At 43.2% G+C, this 18,227-nt stretch overlaps 1 protein-coding gene across 4 annotated transcripts in view; it reads left to right on the top strand.

Moving 5' to 3' along the window:
* Window positions 1-18,227, top strand: part of GPR50 (G protein-coupled receptor 50) — a 42,706-nt gene that overhangs the window by 8,524 nt on the left and 15,955 nt on the right. The window lies entirely within an intron of this gene.

The raw sequence follows: 18,227 nt of genomic DNA, 5'->3' as shown, positions 1-18,227 counted from the left end.
TTCCAGTGATTTGTGCAGAGTAACTAACTTTCTCTCCTGTGTGCTGCAGGGTGAGGAGACCTGTGACCAGTGAGATGGTCACTGCAGCTTAAGCTATCCCTGGACTTGCATACAAACATGGCATAGGAGGGTTTGTGCAGTGAACAGCAGGTAGAGAAAATAAGAGAGAGTAGAAGATTGGAGTCCTGGTCCCTGGAATGGATTTGGGCTCTGCTTTTAGGGTAGAACTACTGGAGACTGGGAGATGATGATCTGTGCTCAGGGCTGGCTCTTCTGCACCCACCCAATCCATCTACTTGTTGTCTGCTTGCATCTGCTGGCCAGTTTCAGTGGCAAGAGCCATCAAGATCTCACTGTCCCACTTCTTTGGCCCTCAGTCCCATCTTCAGGCTGCTGAAACGCCTCTGCCCAGCTGTTTTAGTGGTTTACATTGGCCCTCCCACTGCATTTGTCAGCACTTGGCTTTGGGGCTTCTGTGGGCTGATGGAGGGTCCCTGGCTTATAGGAGAGCAGGGTCAGGATCAGCAGGAAGGATCCAGGCTTGCCTGGTGTGCTGGTGGGGGAAGAGCTGATGGGAAATGTGTTTTTAAGGCACAGTGATGGAGGAGGGAAGGTTTGGGGATGTCAGGGGAGGTGTGTGAGGCTCCTGCTCGTGACCCTGAGGGAACAGTGAGACAGGGATGGCAGCGTGGTGGTACTTCCCTTGTGCTGCTGTCGGTTTTTCTTGGCTGGTTTCTAGGAAAATGGATTATACCACATTTAAAATATTCACTACTGGACTTAATAATATTTCAAAAATAACTTAAATGTATTTCTTTCAGAAATAGTATTCCATGGAAATCCTTTCTGTTTATCTGCTGGCGTTGCCAAGCATGTCCTCCGAAGCCAACATCCACGCAAATCATTGCTTTTTTAAACAGAATGGGAGAACAATAGCCTGTGTCATTAGCCTGGCCCCGTGCTGTCTGAGGACAAGGGCTGTGCGTTGTGTCATTCCCTACCTGCAGCTTTTCCCTGAAGTTGTCTGGGCCATATCTCTGTGTTGGCGCTGCCAGAGGCGCCTTGGGGAGCAGAGCCAGGGCTGAATGGCTGGGCAGTCTTCCTCTGCTACTGCATATTTGCCAGCTGAGTTTGTTCTTCAGCCTCTGTACCTATAGAGACAGTTCTTCAATCTCCACATGTCAAGATCCTCCCTCCTCTGGAACTTGCTGAACATTGTCTCAATTCTGGAGTACTGGGAAGGTGGTGGAGATCTCTCAACACTGGCCTGATGTCTTCTCTGCAGAGCTGACGTGAGCCAGCCCAAATAACAGTAAACCCCAGCCCCTCTGACTGATCGCCCAGGCAAGTGAAGTAGCCCAGCCTTACAGCACCCCCAGGACAGGCCTGTGGCTTCTCTGTGTGTTCAGGGAGGAGGTCAGAGCTGAAATTCAGGAAGAGTTTGGCCAACAGCACCATGAAGATGTGGGCATAATGGTGCATTAGCTTTACCTCAAGTGCAGGAAACACCCTTTCCAATTCCTGGTACAGAGATTGAAAGCAAGGCATGACAACATAGAATATTTCTGGAAGAGGCTTCCAGTAGCATTTGGAGTAGTCTGGAGTTGCCAAAGTTAGTATTTCTGCTTTTCTCTCAAGCTCCCCTCTTACCTCCACTCTTCTGACTCCTGGTGGAAGGCAGATCATGCTCACACTGGCAGTATCTGTTAACATCTGACTGAAAAGATCTGTCTTTTCTGAGTTTGGCACTATTAGCTTATTTACAAATGGTCAGTATGGTCTCAGCACCTCAATAAACAGCAGCAGCAAAGATCATAAAATCACAGAATGGTTTAGATTGGAAGGGACGTTTAAAGGTCATCTGGTCCAACCCTCCTTCACAGAGCAGGGACATCTACAACTAGATCAGGTCACTCAGAGCTCTGACTGATCTGGCCTTGAGTGTTGCAGGAATGGGGCACCTACCACCTCTGGGCAACCATGCCAGTAGCTCACCATCCTCATTGTAAAAAACTTTTTCCTAATATTTAATCTGAATCTGCTGTCTTTTAGTTTCAAACCATTACCCTTTGGTCCTAGTGCAACAGCCCTTGCTAAAAAGTCTGTCCCCATCTTTCTTACAGACCTCTTTAGTGCTGTAAGGTCTCCCTGGAACCTTCTCCAGACTGAACATGCCCAACTTTCTCAGCCTTTCCTCCATAGGAGAGGCGTCCCAAAATGAAGATGACTTGAAGAGTTAGCTGTCCTCTGCTTTCCATAACTGGTTCTGCGTCTTTTCTTTCTGGCCTTTCCAAAAATATTGGCAGCATCTCTGTAGTTTTAGTGCTTTGCTTTGCATGGAGAAATTAAGCTAGAATGAAGTGTACTGGTGCCTTTAATGTAGAAGTACATGTTGTCAGTGCAGAGATTGTAACTGGGCTTTTTCAAGGGAAGACTAAAAATGAAAAAAATACTTTCTATTGTACCTAAGATGTGAGCATTAAGTCAGTGGTGAGCTCTGCCTTTATGGCTTGTGTCTTAAACTGATTAGTCAAAATTAATTGGACTAAGTGGAAAGCTTGCTGACAAAACACTTTAAGAGTAGGTGTAGCTGATAGGCACCAAAATGGTCAGACATTACAGTATGGATTGCAAACTTTGCCTCTGCCGTGCTCATCTGTGGGAGTTTCTGTAGGGAAGACAGAAGTGTGGTGCGAGGACTTGCAGAAAAACACAGGTGTGATGGGAGAAGGAGGAGCATGTGTGATGGAAACAGGGTGGATACATCTGGTGGGAGGCTGTTGAGCAAATCCCTGCCTTGGAACAGTTCTGTCTGCTGAGAGAGCAGTCAGAGCAAGGAGGAGCAGCAGGAGTCACAGCTCTGCTGTCCTCGACAAGGTACAAGTTTACAGTTCCTTCAGATGAACCACTTGCACTCCTTGCTGAGCTATATTGGGGCCCAGAGCAGTTCGACAAACCCAGCCTGCTGGAAGGTACCCGACATCCAGTCTCTTCTCACCTAGGTTAGGAGGATTGAACATCTTGGCAACATGTACTGGTCTTTTGGTCCTTCAGGGATAGAATTAGAGAATGGTTTGTTTTGGAAGGGATTTTAAAGATCATCTCATTCCAACCCCACTGGCACTGGCGTTGTCCTCATAGGAAAACAGAGAATTTGTAAGGCAGTGCACTCTTGTTCCTGACAGATGCTGATGAGCCAGTTCCTAATGACCCAAGACTTTGCTGGGGACTCCATTGGGCCCAGTTTTCAGGAGAACAGCTGCAGTGAACACAGCATTCCCTGCCTGGTCTAGACTTGCATGGAAAGGTGAGGCAATGCTGTCTGCCACCACCTTGCTCCAAGTCCTTTCAAAAAGCAAGTCAGGACAGAGAACCTGGGAACTGACTTGAGGGAAAACCTAGGTGGGAAAACCAGGGTTTCCATGCAAGGCAGTGAGGAAGTAAAACTGACTTGCCTAATTAAGACAATAGACTAATTAGCTAATGAGAGAAGTCTTTTCAGTGTGGATGTACCATTGGAAGCCATTAATTAAGAGTCTTGCTAAATCCCAGACTAGGCAAAGCCTTTGATAATAGTGTGCAAGAGCAAGAAATAGCCAGCACTGTGGCCCTTAGCACACACACAGCCTTCTCTACCTTCTCCATGGAGTCTTTAAAATAATAAATTTGCTGTGGAATAAATTATACAGATATGGAAACAGCAGTGGGGAAGCAACAAACAGGGCTTACAAGGAGCTAGACTGTTTCAGTCTTGCTGTGGCAGCATCTGTTCTTTCTTACTGGTATTTTGACTCCAGTTCTCTCATTTGTTATTTCCTTTTTGAGACAAATTTCTCCCAGGAGAGGCTGGTTTTCTTCTGATTGATCGTTAGTGTTGCAAAACCAGTTGCTGCTGCTGGGCTGTTCCCATTGCTTTGATTGCACCAGTCTTTAACAGTTTCCTCTTACCTTTAAAAGTGATTCTTTTAATTATTTGTAACAAATGTGTAAAGATACCAATTTTTCCTCCCATATGGAATGAAGACAAATGATCAAACTCTGACACCTTTTTCCTGGAACATGATCCTGGTTTGCAATCAACTCTTCTATTTTTCTCTGCCCTGTTTTTAAATGAGTTTCAGTTCCTGGTTATCAATAAAACTGTCTATGGCCTGGTCTGCAAGAGAACTTGAGAGGAACTTTTTACAGAGGGTGTAGGGACAGGACAAGGGGGAAGGGCTTCATGCTGACAGAAGGCTGGTTTAGATGAGATACTACGAAGAAATTCTTCACTATGAGGGTGATGAGGCACTGGCACAGGCTGCCCAGAGAAGCTGTGGATGCCCCATCCCTGGAACTGTTCAAGGCCAGTTTGGACTTGGCTTGGAGCAGCCTGGTCTAGTGGAAGATGTCCTTGCCTGGGGAGTTGTTGTGTCGAGCCCTTGGCCACAAGCTTTCCTTATCTGGGCTAAAATTCTCCTAAAACTGGAATGGGAGGATACAGCATGTCAAAGAAGAGGAAGTGCTGAGCAGCCCTTTGTTGAGTTTAGATTTCTGCCCTGGAAATGTAAGACAAATTCATTCTAAAATAGAAAGCCAAATGGTTATTCTGCACCATGTCGTGCTAGAAAAGCACTTCTTTTTCTAAAGATGAAGAGACAGAGAAGCCAATTCCTGCAAAGCATTCATTTTATGTTTGTCCTTTCACACACCCTTGCTTCTCTGATTCTGCTGAGACTGATCTTTCACCAGGGAAGTGAGGAAGGTTAGGGAAAGGTGTAGTGTGTGGGGCATCTAAATGCACTTGGTTGCAGACTGCAGGACGAGGATGCCAGCACAGGCAGGCACCTGGCAGTGTGTTGCACTTCTTCAGAAACCAGTGACCCTTTTTTGTTCTGAGGGATCTGTTTTAACTCCTGGACTTCCTGAAAGCAGGGTTCTCAGTGTGTGCTGAACCCTTTTAAAATCCTTTTTAAACTGGGTTGGATTCGAATCAGCAGCCCTCTAAATACTGTCAGTAGCTGTATTTGTAGTGGCATCCTGGCTGCAGTGCCATAGCTCTGAGCTGCCACACCAACAGGGACTGCAGGGCTTGGCACCTCCCTGTTGGGAACAAAGGCATTGAACACAGCATATGTTGTGTCTGTGTGTAGGGTATTGAGTGCCTGTCCTGTTCTCCCACTGTGCTGAGTGTTCCTTGGGGGCAGGAGAGTGGCAGAAAACAGAGTGAATTCAGGAGAGAGAATGACTCCAGTCATCCTAGAGCTCAAAGTAGAATTGGAAAAGACCTCCAAGATCATTGAGTCCAACCATTAACTTAACACTGCCAGGTCCACCATTAAGCCTGTCCGTAAGTGTTACATCTACACATTTTTTTAACATTTCCACCTGTTTCACTGCCCTTCTTTGGATGCAAATCACCTGAACATTACTTGAACAAATGCTTGAATGGCTCTGCTCTAATAGGAAGATAGGTATTTTGCAATCATGCTAAAACAATACTGTATAAAAGTCTTCTAATTTTGGACCTTTTGTCCTGACTGGTGCCAGCTTTAAAGAAGGTGAGGTCTCTGCTGAAGTGGCCTTGAAGTGGCACAGGAATAGAACAGGGGAAGCTGTTGTGGAAGTTCCCTGCAGTGTTGGTAAAAGGACAGTGAAGTGTCCTTCAGTGGCAAAAGAGATGAAAGTAGCTTTGGCTTGGATACAGCCCCTTTCTTATGTCCCCGCCTGTGATCTCTGTGGCTGTGTAGGTGTCAAAAATGGTTTCCATTTTCCTGTTGTGGAGGGTGTGAGTGGTTAGAAAGCTCTTGTGCTGGCTTTCTGGGCAGCTGTGAACAAACCCCAATGCTATTGATATCCCTGCCACAAAACTGGGCCTGGTAATGTTTATTCTTGTCTTTTACCCTTGTGAAAGGAAGACGGAAGATGTGATTTCTTTAGGATGATGACGAGCTGGGGTCTTTAATAAGAGCCTCCTTCCCAGGGGACTGCTGCCATACCAATACACTTCAGACAGACTATGTGCTGCTTTCTCTGTCCTAGACAAGGAGATTTTTAGAGCTGTGCTACCTGGAAGAAGCTGTGTTTGTGTCCATCTGTCCTGGTTTCAGCTAGGATGGAGTTAATTTTCTTCCTAGTAGCTGGTACCGTGCTGAGCTTTGGATTTAGGATGAGAATAGTGTTGATAACACACTGATGTTTTAGTTGTTGCTAAGCTTGAGTTAGTGTTTACACTAACTCAAGGACTTTTCAGCTTCTCAATGCTGCCCTGCCAGCAAGGGGGGCATAAGAAGCTGGAAGGGGACACAGCCAGGACAGCTGACCCCAACTGACCAAAGGGATATTCCAAACTATATGGTATCATGCTCAGTCTATAAACTATGGGGAAAGCTGGCCAGGGACCGCTGCTCATGGACTGGCTGGGTATACGTTGTCAGGTGGTGAGCAATTGCATTGTGAATCACTTGTTTTGCATATTCTAATTCTATTATTATTATTACTTCCCTTCCATTTTTGTGGTATTAAACTGTCTTTTTCTCAACACACAAATTTTACCTTTCCCTCTGCCCTTCACTCTCCCCTTCCACTGGAGGGAGAAGGAAATTAGTGAGCTGCTGTGTGGTGTTTAGTTACTTGCTGAGGTATAAACCATGACACCATCCCATCATCTGGTTTACTTTATTTCTGTCGGAAGTGCCCAGTTTGCATTTTAAGAGCTATATCAGGGATAATGCTTCTTCCTTGTGAGTAGTGCTGGTGGTAGGATGTGAAGCCTACAGATCACCCGCCTGTGGAGCTATAGTTTCCCCTCACATCATATTAGTTTCTTTGTCTCATTCCTTCTCCCTTCATCTAAAATTATTTTAGCTTTTAAGTGCATTTCCAAGCTGTGTAAAGCTACTGGCATTCAGAAACTCTCAACCTCCACCACCAAGAGCACAATTCTTCTGCATTTTCTATCAAAAAGTTTATTATAACTCATAATTCCAGTAACACCTAAGTTTCTAAATGTTTATGGGTTGTTTAAATATACTAAAGTCTATGAATTCAGAGGGTAGATGTCTGCTAATGCATCAGACCTGTTTCTTATGCCTCTTGTACTTCCCTGCCTTCCTCACAATCCTGCTGTATTAATTTCTTCAGGGACTAACAGTGTCTGCCTGTAATTGTGTTGGGAGTATCTTGAGAAGTAAGAAGCCAGATAAAATTCAAAGCAGGACAAGGCAATCTTCATATGGATTTTGAAAGTGCTGTAAGATTATGCATTAAAGAGATCAAGCACCTCTGCTTTTACCCTTTCCCTTCTGTCTGAGTAGTAAATGACCTGCATTAAAACAGCAGAGCAACGAAACACAGGTAGTTGTAAGCAACAATAAGACAGAAATAGAGCAAGAGGAGTCCAAAATTAGTTTGTGAAGCAGCTTGGTGCCTTCTCACTTAAGATCTGTTTCTGAATCATTGTGCAGAGACATAACCCTTTGCCCATGTGAATGGATTTATATAGGGTTTAAAGCTAAAGGGTGAGATCAAGACTGGTGTTTGGGTTTGCCTGCCATGAGTCTTCATCACACTGCCCCCTCTCCTGTGACACTCCCATGGAAGTGGGCCAAGACAGTTGAGCTGGATTTCACGGCATGGAAAATATTTGCTCTCTTCTGCCAGTCTTCTCCTTCCTTAATCTCTGAATATCTCCATGCATAATCTCATCTGTAATTACAGCTGCACTGGAACCTGAGAGTGTGATACCTATTAATCAATTACTTAATATTTATTTATTCATATAACTTTCATTGTCTTTCATCTATGTTGAAAACCAGATTTTTATTTTCAGTTGTTCAAAGTCAAGTATTTACAAAACACACACGCAAAACCAACCCTGTTGGCACAGGCACTCATACACCAACATGAGTGAATTGTGTGCCTTTGTCATCTTACCAAAAGTTGCAACTTCTAAAGAAAGGTAAATTGTTTTATCAGTGATTCTGGCAGCTCAGGCAGGGATTTGTATGAACAGCTGTCTTAAAGGCAAAGGGACCAAACAGGGGTGCGTGTTTCAGTGTTGTTCTGAGACAATGCAGACACAGCCAGCCAAGTTGTTTGAGCTGAACAATGGACTTTTTGCATACTAATCGATAGCCTGATGTTTTCTTGAAATGTGCTGGTTAACAAAAATAATTATTGCATCACTAAGATACCAATACATCAGAGAATCATAGAATTGTTTAGGTTGGAAAAGACCTTCAAGATCCAACCATTAACCCAGCACTGCCGTGTTCACCACAAAACCATGACCCTAAATACCACATCTATGCGCCTTTTAAATCTCTGCCAGGATAATGAGATGAAGAGACCGACCCCTACCTGGCTACACCCTCCTTTCAGGCAGTTGTACAGAGTGATAAGGTCCCCCTTGAGCCTCTTTTTCTCCAGAATAAACACCCCCAGCTCCCTCAGCTGCTCCTCATCAGACTTGTGCTCCAGATCCTTCCTCAGCCCTGTTCCCTTCTCTGGACACACTGCAGCCCCTCAGTGTCCTTCTTGTGAGGGGCCCAAAACTGAACTCAGGATTCGAGGTGTGGCCTCACCAGTGCCCAGCACACAGGGACAATCACTGCCTCATTGTTCTAGCTTATGGCTTTAGCTAATTCAATGTTTGATTTCAATTCTAATTTTTCATACCATTCGGATAAAAAGGTTGTAAATCAGGCAATGCCTCTTAACATACATGTGGCTTCATCTCCTGCTCTGAGTAGAGGAAAGGAGTATTATAGGGAGCAGGTGTTGCTCCTGCCAGCTTTATACGTACTTGACTGTGATGCTTCTTTTAGGAATGTTTCCTTCTCCAAAGAGCCAAGTAAGAACTGTCATCCTGAAAACGATGACCACTTAAGAAACTGCAACATGGAAATTTCAGGAGAGGGAACAGCATATGACTCTCATAAAGCACTGTGGAGAACAAACAACTATATTTGGTTCCTGGCAATATCTTTAAAAATTCAAATGTGAAGTAGTCCAAGAGGAGCTGGTTGTAGAGCTCTGTACATCATCAGTGATGTACTCTGGTTTTTCTCCAACATCTTCAAGCCAGAACTTTGGAAGAATTTCAGTAGGAAAAGTACATTGTAATTTCACAGTGGTTAAAAAGGTATAATGTCTTGGCAGAAGTGTATCTGGCCAAATTGAAAGACTTTTTTCTCTTCTTCCATGGTGAGTTGATTAAGACCTGCTTTGCAACAATGCCAGTAAATCCAAAGCTTTTTTACTTCAGAACATGGAGAAAGGTACTGCAGATTTATTGGCGAGGCTAGATGTATTTTATTAACACCACCATGGGGAAGTCTGATTCTGATTTATTTGCAGAAATTCCACAATTTGGCAGTGCTGTCTGGCAGACTTCCTCTTGATTTTCAGTTGACTGAATATTAGGATTGGCCTGAGTAGAAAGCTTTGTTTGAATGGGAACTTCAGCTAGAGATTTACCTGTGGACATTTTTGAGAACTTAAGGCACACAGGTAAATGTTAAACAGTTTAGAAGAAACCAGTAGTTCCTGATCAATGCACTTAGTGTTCTAATTCAGATATCTGTTAGAAATAGAACTTTTCCAAAAGCTTCTATCTAAATTTAAATGGGCTGTTTATAGCAACCAGCCAGTAATACAATATACTGAGCAAAATGTGCTGAGCATGTGAAGCAAACAGGGTTATTAAGCCATGAATAAATCATTGGTTCAAATCAACTTGCACTAACGATGGTGCCCATTTAAAGGAAATGTACCACGTAATTCAAAGTGTTTCAAAATTTATAATAATAATTACAGTCTTAATCACCAGGAGACAATGCTTCTTTCCCTTGTCGGCAGAGGAAGCCTTAGTAATTTAGGACTTCTCTAGATGTAAGACTCTAATTTCCCCATGGCAATCATATCAGACATGTGCCATTGTATGGGATTATTCCCCTCTGCTGAATGGGGAAAGGCAAAGAAAGATTACTAATTTGGCCTTGTATATTGTTTTAGGAAGAGAATGTCTTTGACTCTTAATTTCTGTACTATGGGGAATTGCCATGTCCAGATTTGGGTTTTGGTGTTTAAAATTGGAACAAAAAGTCAAAAATCACTGCAGACTGGAGGTTGATTGCAGCTTGTCAAAACACTCTATTACTGCTGAAAAATGTAAATGTGCATATAAGGTAAAATGGAACTTTTCCATGAGGCAGCTCCTTCTGGCAGTGGTGGCATGGGGCATGGAACCCGATGACCCTCAGGTCTGCTTTGATGTGGCTGTTCTCAGGCTCAGAGTGCTCGTCAACCCTTTGGTCTCCATGAGGTATGAGAAAACACTACCTTAACAGACCTCTGTGGATTAATTCAATGTGGCAAATGCTGATCTTTTATACCTGGCTTTCTGAAAACTTTTTGCTTCTAGTGGCACTCAGAAAGTCCAAGTCATTTTTTATTGAGAGAGCTGGAAATGCAGGGTACTGAACCAAAAGGAGAACAATCAAAATGTAAGCTTTCTACAGCTCCATGTATCACAAGCCCTTGCATTAGTGCTCTATATGACTCCTGGGGAAGCCTGTTATTTATTGTATTGGATGTAACTATTTGAATTCATACACTTTAGATGTATACAAGTATGTTCCCAATCAAGAGGAAGAATTTAAAGTTACTTAACGAGTGGGTACTTTCTGCAGTTTTTATTTCTTATGGTGCTTGATGTTCTTTATCCTCCTAAAACTTGAAAACAGGACATTTAATGCTGTGGGATGGGATGAGATGGAGTTTGAAAAGTAGAAAAGCACCAGAAACAACTTCTTAACTTATAAGGTTACCTATAATCCCCTGCTAAATCCATCCTTCAAAAACATCTTTAAAGAGATGGTGCTGATGTTTTTGCCACAGAAGCAGTGTGAGTGTTCACGCTTGCTCCAGTACACCAGGATCAGCCCTGTTGGGAATGTCCCAAGCAGCAAGAAAACGGGAAGGAGGGAATTTACCCTCGAGACTTGTCAGTACTGAGAAGGGAAGTACCAAGTGGGTTAGTTTTCCTACACCATCAGGTTTCCCACTGCACTCGCTTTTCCTTGTCCTTTGCTGAAAAATAGAAGAAAGCACCAAGGGGGTGGGATAGAAATGAGAAAGAGAGGAATGGTAAGGATTCCCTTGTCTGTGGGATGTGGATTTATGAGTCTCATAAAATGCTTTTCTGCTTTTCCTAGTGAGAAATAGTCATCCAATTGTGTTATCTTTAAGAGAATGATGATTTATGCTCTCAGAATGAATGCTATTTCCAGTTTTCCACATCTTTTCAGTGCCTCAGCAACATCTTGTGGAGATTTCTTTTTGCCAAGAAAGGTTGGACCAGATGATCCTTGGAGTCCCTTTCCAGCCTGGTTTTCTGATAAATCACATTATGTGGTCCCATTTTATGATAAAACGTGTTGGGTTTTCATTATTTTTTTCCATATGTAGTTGCATGGTGTTCTCCATTAAGGCCTCAGTGATTGTGTCTCTGGGAAATGTGTGTAGATAGGTAATCATTCACATGATACTCCGTGCCAGAGTCAAAATCTGTGTAATTATCTAAATGACTGCACACCCTAAGTGCTATAGAGTTGAAGAAATTTGTAGCTTCTAACCTGGGCTTTGTCAAATACCTAGTTTTGTGTTTCATATTATGTGAGTAATTCACATTATGTCATTCAAGTTTGCAAAATACATCTCCAGAGTATTGGTTCTTGGATTATTAGTAATGAACATTAATCACAATTAAAGGCATGTCATTATTTCAACTTTGGAATTTGTGTCCTTTCAATGTTTATGTTATGTTGCAGCAGCTGCAAACGTTGTTGTAAACACATGACCACATCCATGGAAAGAAATCTGTAAATGATCAGAAGACGACTGAAAGTAGGGTTTTCCTTTCCTAGACTTCAAATGGTGTCAGCAGCACTGTTACCTTCCCAATTCCTTCCTAATTTAGGGAAGAGCCAGCTTTGCCTTCCTTTCCAAACCCCTGTACATGGATAACAATCCAAATTAATCCTGATACCATCTTTATATACCATTTACACATCGCAGGAGAATGCATAAGTGAGGGAGGGTGAATCTTTAGAGAAGAAGGTACTGTCATAGCCTGTAGCTAGTGGGTGTGTGATGTGGACACGTCATCCCGAAACATGCCATAGGATGCACCGTGGTGAGGTAAGGCACAAAGCATCTTTCTCATCATCTGCCCAAACAGACTGGACCCAACACTTCCAAGAACCAGCAAAATTTGGTTTGTTTTCAGAGGGCTTGTTCCCACGCAGTCTCCAGCACCGTGGCCTGGGTCGGGCTGTGTGTTGTGGACAGAGCATTTCAATTTCCAGCTCTGTCTGTAGGGAAATGAAGGAGCATGTGCTTTAAGACCTACTGCTTCTTCTTGCAGAGGTCACACTAGTTCAGTGAGAACTGGGTTCGGCTTCCCATCACACAGCAATCTGAGGGGAAAAATGTGAATCCTGGCTTAAATGGATAATGTGAAATGCAGATGTGTCATTCTGCCTTGCCCTGCTGTCTGCAAGGGCAGGGCTGAGCCTTGTGCTGCTGCTGACAGGGGTCTTGCATGGTTCCCTGAAAGTGTCAAAAGTTGAAGACAAGCTGTACTTTTTGGGTCTCTAGAGAGAGAGTGCAGTGCCCCCACTCCCTGAGTTCCCCAGCATTCCATCCATCCTGGTTCCCTTCCTCCCTCACAACCTGTCTCCTGGGTTTTGTCTTCCCTCAGCCCAATCCTATATGAAAACAATAGAATTGGGAGGGGCTGTCATTTTTCTTCTGCCATCACATCCATCCCAGAACGAATCTGAGGGTGGCTTCTGAGTTTAAAGTGAACCAGCAGCAGTTTTAAGCATTGTCCTGCACATTCTACTCTTACTCCTGATTTTTCTCTATTCATTGAATGCAACCTCACTTTAGAGAGGGAATTGTCCTGCTGACTCTGCAGCAAGCAGGCAGTACAGAAGGAGAAGACACTTTACTCATCAGCTCCCATTGCTTTCATTTGTGATGCAGGCCTTGTAGTTACATCTGTGAGTTTTGCAGGAGGGTGGGAATCCCAGTCAGTTGGATTGATGTAGGCACATAGTGCAACCTATGTGTTTTCCTCAGCCTTTTTCTCACTTAAAACCCTTTCGTCTTTTGGTTATTCTTGAGCATGTTTCCTCCTGCCCTACTTCATGTCCCAAGTTAAAAATCACCATTAAAGGTTTTATGGGTAACTGCTTATTTCTATTGTATCCTGCAGGCAGAGCTGAAAGGTTGAGAGGAAAGATGTGCCAAACTGGGATTCTGCCTGAGAGGATTTCCTTTGTGATGGAGCATTCTGGCTCCAGACAATTCTTTAGCCAAATTTTCTTTGTCAGCCTTCATTTCAAAATGTGACCAGTTAATACTAGAAGAAAATATGGCCTTTAATTCTTACTCTTAGGTTTTTCCCTGTTGGCTTTCAAGCCAATGAGTGTCTGAAATGTTGAGATGCAGATGCATTTATGTGTTTTCTTCCAGGGAGTGAGCAATGGCAGCGCTGCAGATCCTCAAATGAGAGCAAGATGATAATGTTTTACAGAGGAAACTTTGTTGGTGAAAATGAAGTAATCAATTTCCTAGGTTCTTTTTGCAGAAAAAAATTTTTTCTTTTGTATTGTGAGGAAGAACAAAATACTGGTTTTGACATATTCAGAAATTAAGGTTTTCATGTAAAACTTTATTGGAAAAAAACTACAACCCAACATTTCAGTGTTATAATGAAAGTAAAAGAGCTTGAAGTCACAGTGAAATATTCTGCTCCCAGATTTCTTCTTGTTTGATGCACTGGAAATTACATTTGCTGAGGTAATGAAGAACAAATTGTGTTGTAGCAGGAGCCAAACAGTCTTGTTCCAAACAAAAGGTTGTTTGTACAACCAGTGTGCTGGAGTGTGCCAGGAAGTATGTGAGGAAGGAACAGTGACACTCCAGATGCCACACTTCACCAATCCATCCATTTTCAGGTTTTTTAAATTACAAAGTTTATCTTGTGTTTTGGATGGAATAATACAGATCCAGATCAAAACAAGCAGTCTGTCTTCAGTGGCCTGATAAATTGCTCCTAATTTTCTGGAATAGGTTAATTTCATTTAGGTAAGGAAAGGCAAAAAAGCAGGCTTTTCAGAGCGCTGCCAAACAGAAGATTAAGTCAGCATCAAATCCATTAGTCAACCGATTTATCTGTTGGCTAACACCACTTCAGCCTCTTCATCTTAACTTTTTTTTTTTCCCTTGGGTGACAATTGAGGTAACCCACAATTTCACTGCTGTATTGCAGTATTACATGGTGGTTGCTCTGCTTAAAACTAAGTTTACTGCCCTCTTAAAATTTTTTAAAGCAGATTTTATTTAGTTTTATTTTTTCATGGCAACTTTTTCTTCTTCTGTGAATGTACCGTTTCTTTGAAAACTCATTTCTGGGAATACAGTCCTAATCGTTGTTGTAGGCTACTGCGGAACATGCCTGTAGTAGAAGTCATCTCTATTAATTGCACATATTTATGTGTCCATCATTATTCAGTGCCAGCTTTGAGTTTCCTTTCAGGACACCTGTTCCAGACTCCATGGTGTGCTTGCTTGGGGCTGTCTTGGCAGTCTTTGTTTTCCTCATTTTAGTTTCATATGACAGAGGATTGCAGATTCGTCATGGACAGAGGTTCTGGTGTCAGTTGAAGTCTAACCACTGATGGAGACTTTTTTTACCTTCGGGATATTTCTAACATGTCCATCTTTTGTAGATTCTTTGCTAATTCCCTGGTGTTATATTTTTCAAATTCTTCCAAGAAACATATATGGCAACATCTATCCCTGCCTTTGCCGGTGTTGCTGAAGCAGCTAGGGATTTGGGGAAAAGTATTGGTTTAGAGACTTCTGCTAATAACTTCTTGGCCATAAAGAGTTTTCATCTTCTAACCTGAGACATTGAAGGTGAGTTAGTTTCACTTGAAGTTAGCAGCAACCTCTCAGCAGCAAATGTTCCTCTGGTACCATGGAGGGGGCCTGACTCCATAGAGTTGGTGGGAAGAGCCTATGGAATTTAAAGTTGCATGTGCTACCATTCAGCATTTCTCATCTAAACTCCTCCCGATGTGGGGGATTGTGGGGAACTCCAGGACCGGTACACAGGGATGTGCATCTCCCAGTTTTATCCCACTTCTTTTGGCTGTTTTTGCATATCACAGGCTCCTGAGCCTGCTCTGCACAGGGCTGCATGGAGTGAAGTGTTCAGTGCGGGAGAACTGTCCAAGAGCCAGAAGGTGAGCACGTCGGAAATACTTAAATTTCTATTCTGCCTTCCAGTGAATGACATCCTCATACTTGTAGATATCAGTGAATCCAAGGGAGGCAGATCTTTTGCTGGCAGAGCAGGAAGCTGAAACACGCAGAGGCAGCAGTTTGCTCATGCTACATGGCAATTAACTGGAAAAATCCTTACTCTAAACAAGAATGTGTCTCTCGTTTGTCCTTACATTCAGTTCTTCAATATAAGACTAGCTCTTACTAATTAAATGCAGAATTACACAGTGCAATCACCTCCTGCCCTCTACAGAAATAGAGAACAAAACCTGTCAGCACTGCACTCCCCCGCTGTGGGATAATCTGGAACTGGCTGGCTGGTTATGTACTTAATTTGCTTGGTTTGTCAGTGTTTATTTGGGGTCTGACTGACGCAAAATCATCCTCTCCCCTCTGGAAATCAGCATCCTTCTGGCAAAATGTACAGCTTGGCTTGCAGGATACTTTTTAGCCACGAGTATTTTCCTATGGTTGCTGTGGTACCTCTACAAAATCAACTCCAGGTGTAACTTGTGTAGGCCTTGTGCAGTCCTGTTCCCCCCGGCAATCCCAGCTGCTTTCATGGTGTAGTCACCAGTCACATGTCACCAGCGCCTGGTGGCATAAAGAATTTGGCAGGGCAGATAACTTGGTGACAGGTGTGGCCTTGACCTCTCTGGGAGCAAAGAAACATGTGGTCTATTCCAGGATGGCATCGCTGTTGCTGCTAAAGGCCCATCAGCATCCTCCATGTTGAATACTTGCATATTACAAAGGAATATTCTAACACCAAGTGAACAGCAGTAAAATTCAATCTGGTAAGATTTATTACTTTAATATTGGAGGATTTAAGCTGATACCAGATTAACATATTCATAGGGTTTTAGGGACTGCTTGGGTGTTAACTTTTACCTTTTAATCTGAAAACTTCGCAAGGGTCTCGCGTCTCTTCTGCACTAACACCTCAGTCTGTCTTTGTAAGAGGTTGAATTTCTTTACACGGTGTTTTGTGACTAAATATGAAAGAGGGAAAATGGCCCTTAATTTTAACAAGTTCCCATTTGGTTTAACAGCTGCTGTGAGATCTCTCTTGTCTTTTTGGCTGTGTTTGCCACTTTGGCAGTGTGTTTCTGGTTGTCAGAGTCATACAGAGTTCTAATGAAGTGCAACACTTTTTTCCCTACAGCTGTTATTTGTCATTTGATATAAGTCTGCCTTGTGAGAGTTTTATTCCTGAACAAATGATAAAAGGACAGCTAGTATCAGAAGGCAGTGCTGGCATGAGAGTTTCTGCTTTGTTGCTAACACAGAAGAAGCCATCGCTCTCCTTTTAAAGGATGTGTTATGTGGCTGAATTTGGGAAAGCCTTTCAACTCCTGAGGGAGCCAAAGCCAGCCTCTTCCCCTGTTCTACCCTTTGCTGCTGCCCTGTCCTAATTAGCAGTTAAACTCCCTGCCCTGTGCTCGCAGTGCCAAGCCACTGGCTTCTGGCGATCACTCAGGGTTTGTTTTTCGTTGCAGTGCAGTAAGCACTGTGTGTTTCTCCACTGTGCTCCTAGATGAGGGCCGTGAGACCTGCTGAGTCAGCAGATATCGCCCATGCTCCTTGGGGTTCATCTTCCTCCCCTCCTGGAGCCGGGGAGATGTGGCAGCCAGAGCTGGGTGACGTGATAGCCCGGGCACAGTGTGACCCTGGGGAGGCTCTTGAGTGGTTCAGACTGGAGAGTTTGCTGCGAGAGCTGGGCTCTGTTAGTTTGTGTAAATCTGTTATTGAAGCTGCAAATCCTGGTTCCTGCTAGCTCTGACATTACACATAACCCCCTGATTCCTTAGCGTACATAGAGAACTCGGCTGAGCTATTTGAGTGTTAGACATTTCACAGTTGTACAAGGGAGTCCTGCCAGGTTGAAGGTGACTCCCATACTCTCAAGATGTTTCTTGAACTGCCTAAATGAATGTGCAACCAACACTGGTGTGCTCCCATGCCTGACAGAGAAATACACATCGTATCACCCCATGCTGCCAGCTCTGGTTGGGAAGCAGAGACTATTTGCCGAACTCCACTCATTAACATGCAAAGGTCTCATCCATTGCCAGCAACGTGCCAAGAAAATTTTTTGACAGAATTTCTGCAAAGATCTTTGTAAGGCACACTTAACCTTGACTTATGTCTTCCTGTCCTCTCAGTGTTTCTAAAAACTTGCTTTTGGGGTTCCCTGTGAAGGAGGAGGTGGACAACATGCTGTGAGTTTTTGTTCCCTACCTGGATACATCTGTGTTACACTTCTGCTGAGGACTATAAACCCTCATTCTTTCTAACCCTGCCAAACCAATCCCCTCTTAGAAAAGTATCTTTAATGATACATGATATTCCAGCTACCCTGAACATTTCATGATGAATGTATGGCATCGATATTTGTTACAAATACTTCTCCCTAGAAGACTCTGTATTAAGCCCATGCTTCATTTCATCCTTAAGACTTCTCTTACTCTGTAGTTAGTTGATAAACAAAATTACTTTATTGGGGACAGATAACAACATGGGGTTTCAGCAATTAAATGAAAAGTAGCAGGGAATCCTAAGGAGAGGAAATGGAGGGTCACAAATGGCTCTGAAGAGACTTGAAGGCAGGAATTAATATCTTATGCTTAATGAATGACAGCTCTTTAAAGAAAGCTGTTAGATAAAGCAATATAGGAGTGGAGAAGAGCGCTTTTCAGAAATTGCATAGAGTGAGAGAGGTTTTTCTTTTAGAAATTTAGCAGTCTTGACCACTTCTCTTGTCTTTGGAGAGGGTGGCAAGTAAAAGCATGACCTATAAAACTGATAGAAATTCCAACACTTCAGGAGCAAAAGGCAGTGTGAAAAGTATAGCTTTTCCTCTGTTTTGCCCCTGCCAGAGGAGA

The sequence above is a fragment of the Corvus cornix genome, chromosome 4A, assembly GCF_000738735.6.
Source record: "Corvus cornix cornix isolate S_Up_H32 chromosome 4A, ASM73873v5, whole genome shotgun sequence".
In the NCBI taxonomy this organism is placed as follows: domain Eukaryota; kingdom Metazoa; phylum Chordata; class Aves; order Passeriformes; family Corvidae; genus Corvus; species Corvus cornix.
The sequence above is the reverse complement of the archived record's forward strand: the minus strand, read 5'-3'. Positions and strand labels throughout refer to the sequence as shown.